The following is a 16,209-nucleotide window of genomic DNA, read 5'->3' on the forward strand; positions in this document are numbered from 1 at the left end:
ACTCAGCAGAGACAGAGAAAGCTAAAGTGCAGCCCCTCAGCCTCACAGATCCCAGTCTCCTCCCTCATAGTATCAAAAGGAGCAGAGACAAATCCCATAGCTAGATCTCCAGAACCACATTATCCCCCGAAGAACAGATATGCTCCAGTTCTGGTGCCCAGGTCTCTGGAGAAGTGAGAAGGAGTGCTCAAAATCATGAGATTGCCATTGCTAGAACCAGAAAGCCAAAGCCATGAAGCCCTCACAACACCCCCTCCACACACACCAGCATGATTGTGGTCCTGTCTACATCGTTGCAACAACATCTCAGTGGAGGACAACCCAGGAAATTTACAGACCTATGGGTTATAATATAGTAATACCTACTGAAAGAAACCTCTCAAAGCCAAAATTTATGCCCTGGCCAGTTGGCTCAGTGATAGAGTATCAGCCCAGTGTGTAAAAATCCTAGGTTTGTTTCCTGGCCAGGGCACACTGGAGAAGCACCCATCTGCTTCTCCACCTTTCCCCCTTTCCTCTCTCTCTATCTCTCTCTTCCCCTCCTGCAGCCAAGGCTCCACTGGAGCAAAGTTAGCCTGGGTGCTAAGGATGGCTCCATGGCCTTTGCCTCAGTTACTAGAATGGCTCTGGTTGCAACAGAGCAAGGGCCCCAGATAGGCAGAGCATTGCCCCTTAGTGGGCTTGCCAGGTGGATCCTGGTCAGGCGCATGAGGAAGTCAATCTTTTCGCCTCCCCACTTCTCACTTCAGAAAAATAAAAAAAAAGAAGAAGAAGAAAAGAACCCCCAAAGTTTTTTTTTCATTTTGTCCTCCTTTTTTCTTTTTTTCTTCTTCTTATTCCTTTTTCTCTTTTAAACATCTTTTTCTTTAATTTTAATATTTTAATACTTATTTTTGTGGGTGTTTTGCTTTTTTTGTTTACTTTTAATATTTTCTGTGGTTTTTCTTGTCAAAATTTTTTTACTTTTTATATTTTTTACTGTATTTTTTAATTTTTCATTTTTTAGTTTTTTTGTTAGGGTTCTTAATGATACTACTCTCAAATGGCATCAAGGAAGAAGAAATTGAATATTATGGCTACACAAGACAGAGACATATTTCAAAAAGAAAATTAAAAATCTCCAGAAAATAATCTCAATCATAGGGAACCTTAGAGTTAAATGATAAAGAGTTTAAAATTGAACTTCCGAAAATACTCAACAAGATGTGAGAAGACTCTAATAGGCAACTTAATGAGCTCAGAAGACAAATTAATGAACAAAATTAATACCTCACCAAGGGAGATTGAAATTTTAAAAACAGAGATAAACTCAATACATGAATTAAAGACTGAGGTTGCAAGTTTAGCTAACAGAACAAGGCAGATAGAGAAAAGAATCAGTGACATCAAAGACAGGCAATAAGAGATACTACAGAAAAAAGAGGAGAAAGACTTACGAATTAAAAAAAAACACAGAATTTTTTTACTTGCTACAAGAATTTTCTTGCTACAAGAATTTTCTGAATTCATTAGAAAGAATAACATAAGAATAATGGGTATATCAGAAGAAGAAAAGAGGGAGAAGGGGAAATGGAGAGCCTATTTAAACAAAAAAATTGATGAGAATTTCCCAATCCTATGGAAAGTTTCAGAACCTTGAATCCAAGAAGCAAAAATTAGGCTGAGCTACTTCAACCCAAACAGACCTACTCCAAGGCAAATCATAATAAAATTGTCAAAAACCAATGACAAAGAAAGAACATTCAAGGCAGATAGGGAAAACAAGAACATAACATACAATGGAGAGCCCATTAGGTTATCATCAGACAGCTCAGCATAAACTCTACAAGCCAGAAAAAAGTGGATCCAAACACTCAAAGTACTGAAAGAGAGAAATAAACCACATCAACAAAACAAAGAACAAAAATCATATGAGCCTATTAATAGATGCATAAAAAGTATTCAATAAGATACAACATCCCTTAATGTTTAAAACACTCAATAAAATCAGAATAGAAAAGAAAATCCCTCAACATAAGAAAGGCCATATATATCAAACCATCAATGAAAAAAATGAAGGCTTATCTTCTAAAATCGGAAACAAGACAAGGATGCCCACTCTCTTCACTCTTATTCAACATAGTTCTGGAAGTTATAGGTAGAGTGATCAGGCAAGAGAACGATATAAAAGGCATCCATTTTGAGAAAGAAAAAGTAAAGGTATCACTTTTTGCAGAAGACAAGATTCTGTATTAGAAAACCCCAAAGACTCCATCAAAAAACTATTAGAAACAGTAAACCAATACAGTAAATCTCAGGATCCAAAATCAGTATACAAAAGTCTACTGCTTTCTAATACACCAAGAATGAAATATCAGAAAATGAACAGCTCTCACCCCCAAAAAAACAATTACTTTTACAATTGCAACAACAACAAAAAATACCTAGGAATAAACTTAACAAAGATGTGAAGGACCTATATAATGAAAACTATAAAACACTATTGAAAGAAATTGAAAAAGACACAGTTAAATGGAAAAATATTCCATGTTCATGGATTGGAAGAATCAACATAGTTAAAATGGTCATATTACCAAAAGCAATATATAAATTTAATGCAATCTTCATCAAATCCCAATGTCATTTTTTAAAGAAATAGAAAATATCTCCAGGTTTATATGGAACCATAAAAAATTGTGAATAGCCAAAGCAATCCTGAGAATATAAAATGAAGCCGTAAGTATCACATTATCTCACTTCAAATTATACTGTAGAGCCATGATAATCAAAACAGCATGGTATTGGCAAAAAACAGACATACAGACCAATGGAATAGAATTGAGAGCCCAGAAATAAAACATATGTATATCCTCAAATCATCGTTGAGAAAGAAGTCAAAAGCATACAATGAAGAAAAGAAAGCCTTTTTTTTTTTAATAAATTTTTATTAATGGTAATGGGATGACATTAATAAATCAGGGTACATATATTCAAAGAAAACATGTCTAGGTTATTTTGTCATTAAATTATGTTGCATACCCCTCGCCCAAAGTCAGATTGTCCTCCGCCACCCTCTATCTAGTTCTCTGTGCCCCTCCCCCTCCCCCCAACTCTCTCCCTCCCTCCCTCCCATGTCCTCCCTCCACCCACCCCTGGTAACCACCACACTCTTGTCCATGTCTCTTAGTCTCGTTTTTATGTTCCACCAATGTATGGAATCATGTAGTTCTTGTTTTTTTCTGATTTACTTATTTCACTCCGTATAATGTTATCAAGATCCCACCATTTTGCTGTAAATGATCTGATGTCATCATTTCTTATGGCTTTAATAAATGGTGCTGGGAAAATTAGAAAGATACATGCAAAGAGTAAAACTTGACTATAGTTTGTTCCCATGCACAAAAATTAATTCAAAATGAAAAGTCTAATATAAGATCTGAAACAATAAATTACACAGAAGAAAACATGGATACTAAATTTATGGCTCTGGTCATAGAGAACAATTGATTAATTCAACCCCAAAGGCAGGGGAAGTAACACAAAAATAAATGAATGGGACTACATCAAACTAAAAAGCTTCTGCCCAGCAAAACAAACTGACAACAAAACAAATAGGCAGCTAACTAAATGGGAGATGATATTTGCAAACAAGAGCTCCAATAAGTGGTTAATATCCAAAATATATAAAGAACTCACAAAGCTCAGCAACAAACAAACAAACAATCCAATTAAAAAAAAATGGGGAGAGGACCTGAACAGACACTTCTCCCAAGAGGACATGCATATGGCCAATAAATATATAAAAAGATGCTCATCTTTACTAGCTATTCGAGAAATCAAAACTACAATGAGATATCACCTCACACCTGTTAGATTGGCTATTATTAACAAGTCAGGTAATAACAAGTGTTGGAGAGGCTGTAGAGAAAAAGGAACCCTCATTCACTGCTGGTGGGAATGTAAATTAGGACAATCATTATGGAAGAAAGTATGCTTCCTCAAAAAACTATGAATAGAACTACCATATGAACCAGCAATCCCTCTACTGGGTATCTATCCCCAAAACTCAAAAACATTGGTGTATAAAAACACATGCACCCTATGTTTATCACAACATTATTTATAATGGGTAAGACATGGAATAACCTAAGTGTCTCTCGACAGAGGATTGGATAAAGAAAATATAGTACATATATACATTTGAATACTACTTAGCCATTAGAAATTATGAAATAGTGACATTTATGACAACATGGATGGACCTTGAGAACATCATATTGAGTGAAATAAGTAAATCAGTAAAAGCTAAGAACTGTGCGATTTCACATATAGGTGGGATATAAACTAAGACTCATGGATATAGATAAAAGTGAAGTGGTCATCAGGGGAAAGGGGATGTGAGGAAGGGAGAGTAGAGAGGGAGTGGAGGAAAGGGTGTAAAAAGGGGCAAATATAAGGTCACAGGAAATTATTTTACTTTGGATAATGTATATACAACATAATCAACAGTTCAAATGCTATAAAAATGTTTACCTGAAACCTATGTATTCTTATGGATCAATGTCACCCTGTTAAAGTTAATTTTCTAAATAAAATTTTAAAATAAAAAAAGCAATAAAGCGAACAAAACCCTGCATAAATTGGCAAATTGACTTTAAGTGTTAAGAAGAAGCATATGGACTTAAACGACATAGTTCAGATAATCAAAGAAAGCCTACCTGAGTAGTTGACATTTAGGTTTATACTCATGGAAAAAGAATTTTTTTAAACACTCGGTTATGGCAGAATTATATAGAATCTTCCAGGCAAAAGTAAAACATATACAAACTCCTAAGGCATAACAAAGCTTGTCATACAGGAAAGAGAATAGTGCAGTTAAAGTTTGGAATATGTTAAGGAGAGTGGTATAAGAAGAAAGCATGAAAGTTACCAAAAGACATATAACTAAGGAATTTGTCTACCAAAATAAGAAATGTTTATTTTATTCCAAAGCGATTAGGAAGATATTAAAGAGTCCCAGAAAACTGACATGCTCTAATTAAAAATTTTTTTTTGCTAGCCTTTGAAGATTATAGTGAAGGTAACAAGAACAGAAGCAAGGAGAATGAGGAAAATATTGTGAATGTCCAGGCAAAGACAGATAATGGTGATTTGGACCAGGGTCATAAAAATAGAACAATAGAGACATAGATATATTTGAGGTGTGCTTTCTAGAGAATGGAGAGGTTTAGGTTATAGATTTGATGGAGTTTTAAGGGAGAGGAATGAGTCAAGTTCGATCCCTTACAATCAATCATTGTTCCCATTATACCTTATGTAGAACCTCTGTCTGTCGCTTCCTACAAGCTATACCAACAGAGGGGAGAATGTCAGAGTGTGCAGTCATTGCTTTTCTTGAAAAAAAAAGAAGGCAAAGGTAGACCACATTCATTTCTCTCCATAAAACTCTCAATCTTGGAGTCAAACATCTATTACTCTGACTGCACCTTTAACTGACATGATTTAAGCTAGGCAAGTTACTTAACTTCTCTGTTACTGAAATTTCTCACCTGAAAACAAGTACAATTATTCATATGTACAAGGGTATCAAATTTAAAGGAGGTGATGTATGTGAAAAACATAATGTAGTAGCTAGCATGTGGTAAGTACTTTTGATTTTTTTCAGTTGCAGATATTTCTTCTAAAAGTCTTTTTACATCACCGTGTATGCTTGTACTATATGAGTCTCATCTCCCCCAGCAAGGCCAGGGTACCCTAATAGTAAAGCTAGTAGTACATGCTCAGGAAGTATAAATTGCCTTGGAGACAGAAAATATTTCAATAAAATATCTTAAAAGAAGACTGTTTTAGCTCCTCAGATATAATCATTAATTTTTTTCTTTCTGTATCTGAAATTGCCAGGTTATAAATATTCCCATTATACTTATACTTTGGTATTATATTTATTCTTTGGGGTTGGCAGAGGACTGAAAGAAAAATCAGTCTATGCTAACACAGAGCCTTCTCATCTGTCACAACAATAAAAGAGCAATGGTGACAGCAGTTACAATAGGAGGAACAGAAACAATTTAGAATCTGTCATTGCTCTTAAAATATTAAAAAGAATTACACAAAGCTGTCACACTTTTATACAGTACCTTAAAGACCTTTATGCTTTAGGATATCTGGGGTGTCAGTAAAATCACTGTGATCAAAAGATATAACACATCGTAGCTTCCCACTTTCCTCTTTTGCAAAGTATAATTCTTGATTCAGAAAATAATCACCTCAAAAAACTGAAAATAGGCCCTGGCCAGTTGGCTCAGTGGTAGAGCGTCGGCCTGGCATGCAGGAGTCCTGGGTTCGACTCTCGGCCAGGGCACAAAGGAGAAGCAACCATCTGCTTCTCCACCCCTCCCCCCCTCCTTCCTCTCTGTCTCTCTCTTCCCCTCCCGCAGCCAAGGCTCCATTGGAGCAAAAGATGGCCCAGGCGCTGGGGATGGCTCCATGGCCTCTGCCCCAGGCGCTAGAATGGCTCTGGTCTCAACAGAGCGATGTCCCAGAGGGGCAGAGCATTGCCCCCGGGTGGGCGTGCCAGGTGGATCCTGGTCGGGTACATGCGGGAGTCTGTCTGCCTCCCCGTTTCCAGTTTCAGAAAAATACAAAAAAAAAAAAAAAAAAAAAAAAAAAAAAAAAATATATATATATATATATATATATATATATATATATATATATAAAACACCTGAAAATAGAACTACCTTAAAACAAACCTGAAAATAGAACTACCTTATGACCCAGCAATCCCTCTACTGGGTATATAATCCCAAAAACTCAGAAACATTGATATGTAAAGACACATGCAGCCCATGTTCATTGCAGCATTGTTCACAGTGGCCAGGACATGGAAACAACCAAAAAGCCCGTCAATAGATGACTGGATAAAGAAGATGTGGCACATATACACTATGGAATACTACTCAGCCATAAGAAATGACGACATCGGATCATTTACAGCAAAATGGTGGGATCTTGATAAAATTATACAAAGTGAAATAAGTAAATCAGAAAAAACCAGGAACTGCATTATTTCATACGTAGGTGGGACATAAAAGTGAGACTAAGAGACATTGATAAGAGTGTGGTGGTTACGGGGGGTGGGGGGAGAGGGAGAGGGAAAGGGGAGGGGGAGGGGCACAAAGAAAACTAGATAGAAGGTGACAGAGGACAACCTGACTTTGGATGATGGGTATGCAACATAATTGAATGACAAGATAACCTGGACATGTTTTCTTTGAATATATGTATCCTGATTTATTGATGTCACCCCATTAAAAAAATAAAATTATAAAAAAATATATAAAAAAAAGAAAATAATCAAAAGGTATTTGGAAAAATAGGGCATGATAAAATGACCAGGCTCAGTTTTCATTTAAGCAAATAATATAAATTCTAGGTGTTAATATCCAGGGCAAGGAAAATAATGCTTTCCCTTGATTGTGTTTTTCTTATTAATCTTTACACTCACATGGACTATAAGTGATTGTATTTACACTGCTACCCCAGACAGCCTCCTGCTGAGGGGTTGCCTCCTGGAACTTACAGCCACCTCAGTCCAAATGAAGAGCAGGTCCAAGATAGTAAACTGCTCCACCCATTCATGTAATAATCGCATTCTCACTCAAGCTTATATAGAGAACAGTATATCTTTGATTCCTTTCCAGAGCTCAGATTAATTAGACTATTAGGTTTCCATTGGAAATGCTCAATTTAAAGTTATACTACAGGGTAAAGAAAACTGACAGTTTTGAGCCAATTGCCAATTTCAAACTTAGTACTTGAGATCTAAAACCACTGACCAAGTAACTTACACACAAACTATTATTAATCTTCATGTGATCATTGCATGTGATCAATATCACATTTAAACAAAAACATCTTTTCACATAAGCACTGTATATATGACACTATTTCAAATAAGCACTGAATGTATGACAATCTCTAGCTTCCACTGCTATAAAAGTGATTCTGCATATTAGTAATGCTCCAAAATATATTTGGTCAAATACCTATTATGAGTTTCTCATATGTAAAATTTGATGATTGGATTATATGATCTCTAAGGTCTCATCCAAACTTCAAGATTTATAAGTTTTATTTCCAAAAAGCTAGTGAAGGAATCCAACCTCTAATTTTTATCTCAGAACTGAATTATCCTGTGTTCTTTTGCTTCTTTTTTTTTCCCCAGGAGACTTAACTTTCAAAAGTGTATTGATATGCAATATGCTACTTACAGCAAGAAAAAGTGAAAATTATTAAGACGCTTAGTTTAGCAGTAGTACTTCAATTCATAGAGACTCAAAAACAAAGAACCACATTCACATTCAATAAAATTAAACCCATTTAATGACAGCAATCAACAACATACACATACACAGACTGGCAACTTTGTCTCCATGTAATTACAGTATTCAAAGTATTACACATTTTGTTCTAAACTTAGCTCGGGAATGGTGCTGTGAGATATCCTTAGAGGAAATCTATTAATATGAACATATTCTTAATACACCAAAGACTGTAACAGATTTCTTTCAGATTGCAGCTGGCCTTTTGCTACAGGCTAGTCTAGAAATAAAGCAAACACTAAAAAAAAAAACAGGATAAAATAAAATCTAAGAAGGTTAATACAAGAAAGTATTTTTTTCTCTTAATGCCTGAGACTTTTGAGAAAGGAAATAAATTCAGCTATTGTTTTCTGATTCAATAATTACAAAAACTGTGATTTAGAAAGCATTTTATTACTCATATGCATAGAAGCACTGACAATTTATATTCCCTGATAACTAACTTCATTTTGCTTTTAGCTTCTTATGCAAATCTCACCTAAACTTTAACAAGTATTAGAATTTCCATCAATTTAACCAGTTTCAGTCTATCCTTGCTCCCTTTAAACTGGAAATACAAATACAACAGAGAGGATGGAAGTACCAAAGAGGGTAAAAACAGAATAGCAGTAATAATGTCATCCACTCCAACCTGGACTCAGAGAGACCTCACTTTAGAGCACTTAGCTTGTTCCCCAGCCCCTAGCACGCAGCTATCAAAACTCAGGTGCTCAACACATATGTCATTAACACCTCAGTTCATATAGTACTTGAAACAATAAAAACACACCTAATATATTAACAACCAGTGGGTAGAGTGTGTGTCATAAGCAGACTGATACCAGCCTGCAGATTTTTCCAACCCAGCTCTGCTCTTGCCTAAGACTTAGAACAAATTTTTGCTATAATCTTCTGACAGTACGATCTCCTTTGACACAGGAATTGTGCATTGAACATCAGCCTATCTGACTGTTATTAAATATTTTGCTTTATTCCTGCCAGCCACACTATCTCCCAGGCCTGGTTCTCATTTTCTATAGCTTTAGCCACTGGCTGTGCACTTTCCAGGATAGACAAGTCTAGGATCGATTTGGTAATAGGATATTGAATGGAACTGTTTCTGTCTCCATTTCTACTGAGGTCCAGGATAGTAGGTGCCAACTATTTTACCATTCCCATGTGAAATATTAGGCCATTTAAGTAGGATTGCCAAAGAGTTGTCTGTGAATCAGCTCTCACTTAGATGTTCACATCTCTGGCTTTTGAAGTGGGTAGAGAAGCACATGATATATTGGAATAGAGAAAGAGGATTTCTTTGGACACAGTTGCTAATAAACTGAAGAAAGCATGTTGGGTACATGGGGAATTTGCTTAAATATACACTATTCAACTTATATACAATAAATTTGTTTATAATATATTAAGGTTTATATACAACAGACCTTGCTAACTAACTCTTCCTAGAAAGACAAGCAACATAGCAAGGATGCTAAAGCTGAAATGATCATCTTTGGTAAATACTCACCAGATTTCAAATGATTTGAAAATAATTGCAATACAACTTTCCTTGAAGTACATCTTTCAGATAATTTTATGTATATACTTAAAAGTAGCAATGCTTGATCTAAGTCATTGAGTGTTTTTTGTGGGTGTCTGGTTATTAGTGCCTTAAATTTTTTAAAACTAAATCACAAGTTATAACAACCATAATTTAATTGAAAAAATAGAACTGATAATTATTCATTTGTCCATCAACAAGATTTATAGCAACTTTCTGAAGAGTATTTTGGTGTGCCCATAAGTACTCCATAAGTACTTCTTTGACTCACCACATAGCAAAGATCACATGGTTTTCTCTTCAGGCATATCTTCTTTTTAGGGCCCTCACCTTTTATATAATATTTTTATTATACACTCTTCTATGAACCCGTTAGCCCTCTGATCTTATAATAGCATAGGTCATACTGCATTACAATTGCTTATTTATTTTTCTATATTCCTTAGTAGTTAATAAATTTCTATAAAGAGTCAATTTCTATCTTTTTTATAACTGTATTTTAATTTTCTAGAACAGAAAAGTGACATAGTAGCTTCTCAGTAAAATCAGTTGAATGAACCTAGCAAAAAGATTATGTGAAAAATTGTGCAAAATGCAATATGGTAAAACTTCATGTATAAATATCAAATTCAAATGGTCAATTAATATATATTTATTCAATAACTTACATGTTTTTATGTTAGGAAACTACAACAATAGCAACAGATAAAATGGGTAGTTTCAATGATTTTATGTATATGCAATAAAAAATTAATTAATTAAATAAATTAAGACTTTTGCATGGCAGACTGTCAAATTCCAGGCATATAATTAAATATACTGGTGAAAGAGATCTTAAAAGCTAAGTGAAAATTTAGAGGATTTTAGTTTTATTCTCTTTGTTTCAATAAAGGAAATCATCTGTTTTCAATAAATGTTGTAATGCTATCATATTGAGCCAGGAATCTGGTCTTATAGTTGATGAAAGGAGCAACTTAAAGGTTATAGCTTACAAATCACATAATATTTATGATAAAAAAATATGTCCAACTTTCAGAGACCTATGACCATTTTATAATGATAGGCATTCTGAAACTACCTCCTCCAGAGAGTTTGGCCAATTATATAATTCCCTGTGTACATTTTTTTCAGAAATTTATTATTGTAAGAAAAATTTTTTAAATGTAGTCAAGTACCCTAGAAAATATAAAAAAAGTTAATATTTATTGTATTAATCTTTCAAGACAGGAAAATATCTTCTTAGCAATGGCTGCATTTGCAGATGAGCCAAATGGGAAATCCTAGTGCAGTTTGAATTAAAAATCTATTAACAATTCTGATGCATGCTACATGCATGAACTTTGAAAAGATTATGCTAAATTAAATAAGCCAGACACAAAAGAACAATGTATAATTCCACTTAAATAAGGTACTTACAATTATCAAATTCATAAAAACAGAAATAGAATAAAGATTACCTGACCTGGGGAGAATGGGTAATGGAGAGTTACTATTAAATGGATACAAAGTTTCAGTTTGGAAAGATTAAGAAGTTCTGGAGAGGGATAGTGGTGATAGTTGTACAATGTGAATGTATGTTATGCCACTGAAGTATTTATTTAAATGGCAAATATTACATTATATATATTTTATAAGAAAAATAACATTTAAAAATTTTTCTATTACAGTAACATATACCAAGAAATTAAAACTACTTATTTTATAACTTGTCTATTCATAGCCAATAGCAGAGCCAGAATTTTCTGTTGGAATGATTAGGATAGACAAAATAAGCCCGAAGTAAAAGTGAACTCATTCTGGTTTATTAATGGAAGGCATTGGTGCCACATTTGGTTGATTGATGCCTCTAAATATTTTAACTATTTCCCCAACTTTTTTTTATTTTATCCAGACACATAACACATTGATTGGTAAATTCCTTCAAAACATGTAAGGATAGCTGCTAGAAGGAAATAATAAGGGTAAGGCAGGGAGGAAAAGAGCAATAATAAAGACATCAAGAAATCAGAAGGCAGACAATGGTTAGTATACTCCAAGGGTGTGTGATGACTAACTTCATAGATCAGGAAGAGAAGATAGAGAGTTTTGACACTGATTGGATACAGAATAAGGATTATAATCAACTTTTCATTCCATTTAATACAACATAAAAATAATTAATATAGTCATGTTATAAACCCCTTACTTTACTCATTCAATTTAGCCTGCTCTCTGAAATGTTTCTGTTTTCATATCCTATGTTCTATTGTGGTCAGAGACCCATTTAGCTGATCTTCAATCTATTAGCACTAAGTGTGATTGATCATACTCTTGCCCTGAAAAAACATTAATTTTCATGTGCTCACTAGTTCCACCCTTTATTTAAATCAGACACTTATTAAAGTTCTCCCAAACTTCATAGGTTCTTATTAATTCTTTCTATTTTGAAAATATATTTTTTCTAATTTTGACTGTAGGATATATAGTTGAACCAATATTTTTCTGTTTCGAAAAAGGTAAAAAGCTAGTATCCTTGCCAATGGCAAAATCTTCACAAAAATTATGACTGATATCTGCCTTCAAATTGAAGATCCATCATCTACAATTATCCAGCAATATTATAATAGAAAAACTGTTTAAGATGTTCTGTGCTTCAGTTTTATCTGAAAATGGTAAGAATTACATCTATCTCACTGGCTTATTGCAAGAAATAACAGAAATTTTACAAAGCATATGGTTTAGTGCTGCATACACTGTAAGAACTCAATCAATATTCTTAGCTACTAATTTTTAATACTAGTTAGTTATATAGTTTCCCTTACCTTTCTTTACACACTAAACTGACTAGTTATTTTAGTCAATGTGGTGACACTTTTTTTTAAAATAAATTTTTATTAATGTTAATGGGGTGACATCAATAAATCAGGGTGTGTGTGTGTGTATATATATATATATATATATATATATATATATATTCAAGGAAAACATGTCCATGTTATCTTAGTCATTCAATTATGTTGCATACCCATCGCCCAGAGTCAGATTGTCCTCCGTCACCCTCTATCTAGTTTTCTTTGTGCCCCTCCCCCTCCCCCTTCCTCTCTCCCTCCTTCCCTCCCATGCCCTCTCCCCTCGCTCCCCCCCCCCATAACCACCACACTCTTGTCCATGTCTCTTCGTCTCATTTTTATGTCCCACCAATGTATGGAATCATGTAGTTCTTGTTTTTTTCTGATTTACTTATTTCACTTCGTATAATGTTATCAAGAAGAGCATGTAGTTAGAGTTAAGGGTTGCAGAGAGAGGCCACTGTGGAATTTTGGGGGGTCACACAAACAGAAAGATTAATAGGTTTTCAAGTAAGGATCTCAGCCTCAGATTCCAATGTTTAAATTGAGGAAAATCTTTGTTATCAACAGTCCCTGATAATTGTCTTACAAGACAAAAATAATTATCTTTCTCTTTCTGCAGAGAAACTGACATCAAAAGGCAAAGTTGATGAGTTACCCAAGAAAATGATTTGAGAAAGCAATTCAGTAAGTGTAAAATCTTAATAGCTATGGAGTTTCTGCCCTGCATTTGGTAATATTTAAATATGTCTACTTAAGAAAATAGTGAGGTTTCATTTTTAAAATGGGTTGGGCACAGCTCTGACTGGTAATTAATAATTATCCTAACCATAATGTTTCACATTATTTGTAATAAACTTAATAGAAATTTCAAGATGAAATCTAAGCCAAATTTTTATATTTTACCAAAGTTTTTAACATATCTTGCCAAATGGAAAGATATCTCAAAAAAGTATGAAGTTCCTGTTTTTACTCTTCATTATGAAAAGTTTCATAAACACACACACACACAGGAAAGAGTTCAATGAACCTTTCTCTACACATAACCCCTCCTCAGCAATCACCAACTCAACCATGTTATCATTACTATACTTCAAAAATTGATAGTTTCTCACTATTATCAGATTTCTAAATAGTGTTCCAATTTTTCCAATTGTCATATATTTAGAATTTGAAATAGGATCTTAATAAGGCCCAGTTTAATTAGTTGTTAACATCTCATCTCTTTTAATCCATAGACTAGCTATCAACTGGTCTTTCTCTTTCCCACCACCCTTGAAAGTTTATTGAAGAAATCAGACACTTCTTGCTGCAGAGATTTTTCATTGCATTTTGCATGCCGCTCATAATCAATTTACTTTTATTTTAAAAATCAGGAATTATCTTTATTGTATTCTCCCCAAATGCCATTATTAAATGAAGACTATTACTTCAATCAGGTATGTAGCTATGTATTTAAACATAGCCTGGCCTGTAGTGAGTGGCACAGTGGATCAAGCATTGACCTGAAATGCTGAGGTTGCCGGTTCAAAAACCCTGGGCTTGCCCTTTCAAGGCACATATGGGAGTTGATGCTTCCTACTTCTCTCTCCCCTCCCTCTCTCTCTTTCCTCTCTAAAATAAATAAATAAAATCTTTAAATATTTATGCATTTATTAATATTTAGAATAAGTATCTTCAGGCCTCATTGCTATGAGAGTAAAAACATAAGGTCATGTTCTACTAATACATGTATAATATAAACTATTATAACTCAGAGCACCTACAATATAAATGCAAGAATTTATTTATCTTTACAATGTCTCCTATGTGTTTTTTAAGTCCCTGAAGGTGCTCTTAAGAGCAGAAGCCACTTAGCTTATTTCCAGCCTTTTTTTTTTAGCACATGACAAGAACCATTGTTTCTTGTTTTCAATAGCTGTGGATCTACTGACATCCCTCAAGATGCTATTGCTCTCACCATGCTGTTCTCCAAATTTTTTATAAAGTAGGGTGATGGGGAGAAAATAAAGTTCTCCTCTTTGCAGCTCAATCTCCTGGCATGCAACAGCAATTCAGAGACCACACATCAACTTGAACAAATTTTACTGAGTGTTCTACTATAAAGAAAGCCAGACAACATAAAGAATAATTTAAATAGTTACCACATATAATTATTCTTAGAGGTTACAGGTCAAGTTATATTCTCCAATTTCTTTAAAGACATTCCCTGTCCACTTCCAACAGGTTTGACCTCCATCTCAGACCATATACAAATTAATTTGACATGGATCATAAACATAAAAATTTTAATTATGATAATTTTTAAAAGAAATTTATAGAATACATTTGCAAATTTAGAAGAGGCAAAAACTTCTAAAGAGAACACAAACAATTCAAACTACTGAAGAAAAAAATAAAATAGATTTAATCAAAATTAAAAATGTCTAGCCTGACCTGGTGGTGGCGCAGTGGATACAGCGTAGGACTGGGATGCGGAAGGACCCAGGTTCGAGACCCTGAGGTCGCCAGCTTGAGTACGGGCTCATCTGGTTTGAGCGAGGCTCACCAGCTTGGAACCAAGGTCACTGGCTCCAGCAAGGGGTTGCTCAGCCTGCTGAAGGCCCGCGGTCAAGGCATATGTGAGAAAGCAAGCAATCAATGAACAACTAAGGTGTTGCAAAGCGCAATGAAAAACTAATGATTGATGCTTCTCATCTCTCTCTGTTACTGTCTCTCTGTCCCTGTCTATCCCTCTCTCTGACTCACTCTCTGTCTCTGTAAAAAATAAATAAATAAAATTTTTAAAAATATAAAAATAAAAATAAAAATGTCTATTAATCAGAAAATAATACTCTTAGAAATAGCAGCAGATAAAATAGGTACAAACTAGGGAATAATATGTACAAAATATTTACATTATATTTATTGTAAGTATATTGTAATTAAAAATATGTACTATATATTTATTGATTGATTTCAGAGAAAGAGAAACATCAGTGTGTTGTTCCACTTATTCATGCATTCATTGGTTGAATCATTTATGTACCCTGACCAGGGATCAAGCCTGCACCTTGGCATACCAGGACAATGCTCTAACCAACTGAGCTACCCAGCTAGACCCTCCAAACAACCCAATTTTATAAACAGAAAAACCCTTAATAGACTTTTCACAAAGGAAAAAATATGAATGAACAATAAACACATGAAAAGCTTCTCAATATCATTACTTTATGAGGAAATGTGCATTAAAATTACAATGAGAATGGTTAAATTTAAAAGATTTAAGCCTGACCTGTGGTGGATACAGTGCCAACCTGGAAAGCTGAGGTCACCAGTTCAAAACCCTGGGCTTGCCTGATCAAGGCACATATGAGAGTTGATGCTTCCTGCTTCTCCCCCTTCTCTCGCTCTCTCTCTCTCTCTAAAATGAATAAATAAAGTCTTTTAAAAAAGGGCTTAAAATACCACTTCTTCTGAGAATATGAAGCAGCTGCCACTC

Source organism: Saccopteryx bilineata, chromosome 5 (assembly GCF_036850765.1).
Source record: "Saccopteryx bilineata isolate mSacBil1 chromosome 5, mSacBil1_pri_phased_curated, whole genome shotgun sequence".
NCBI classification, from domain to species: Eukaryota; Metazoa; Chordata; class Mammalia; order Chiroptera; family Emballonuridae; genus Saccopteryx; species Saccopteryx bilineata.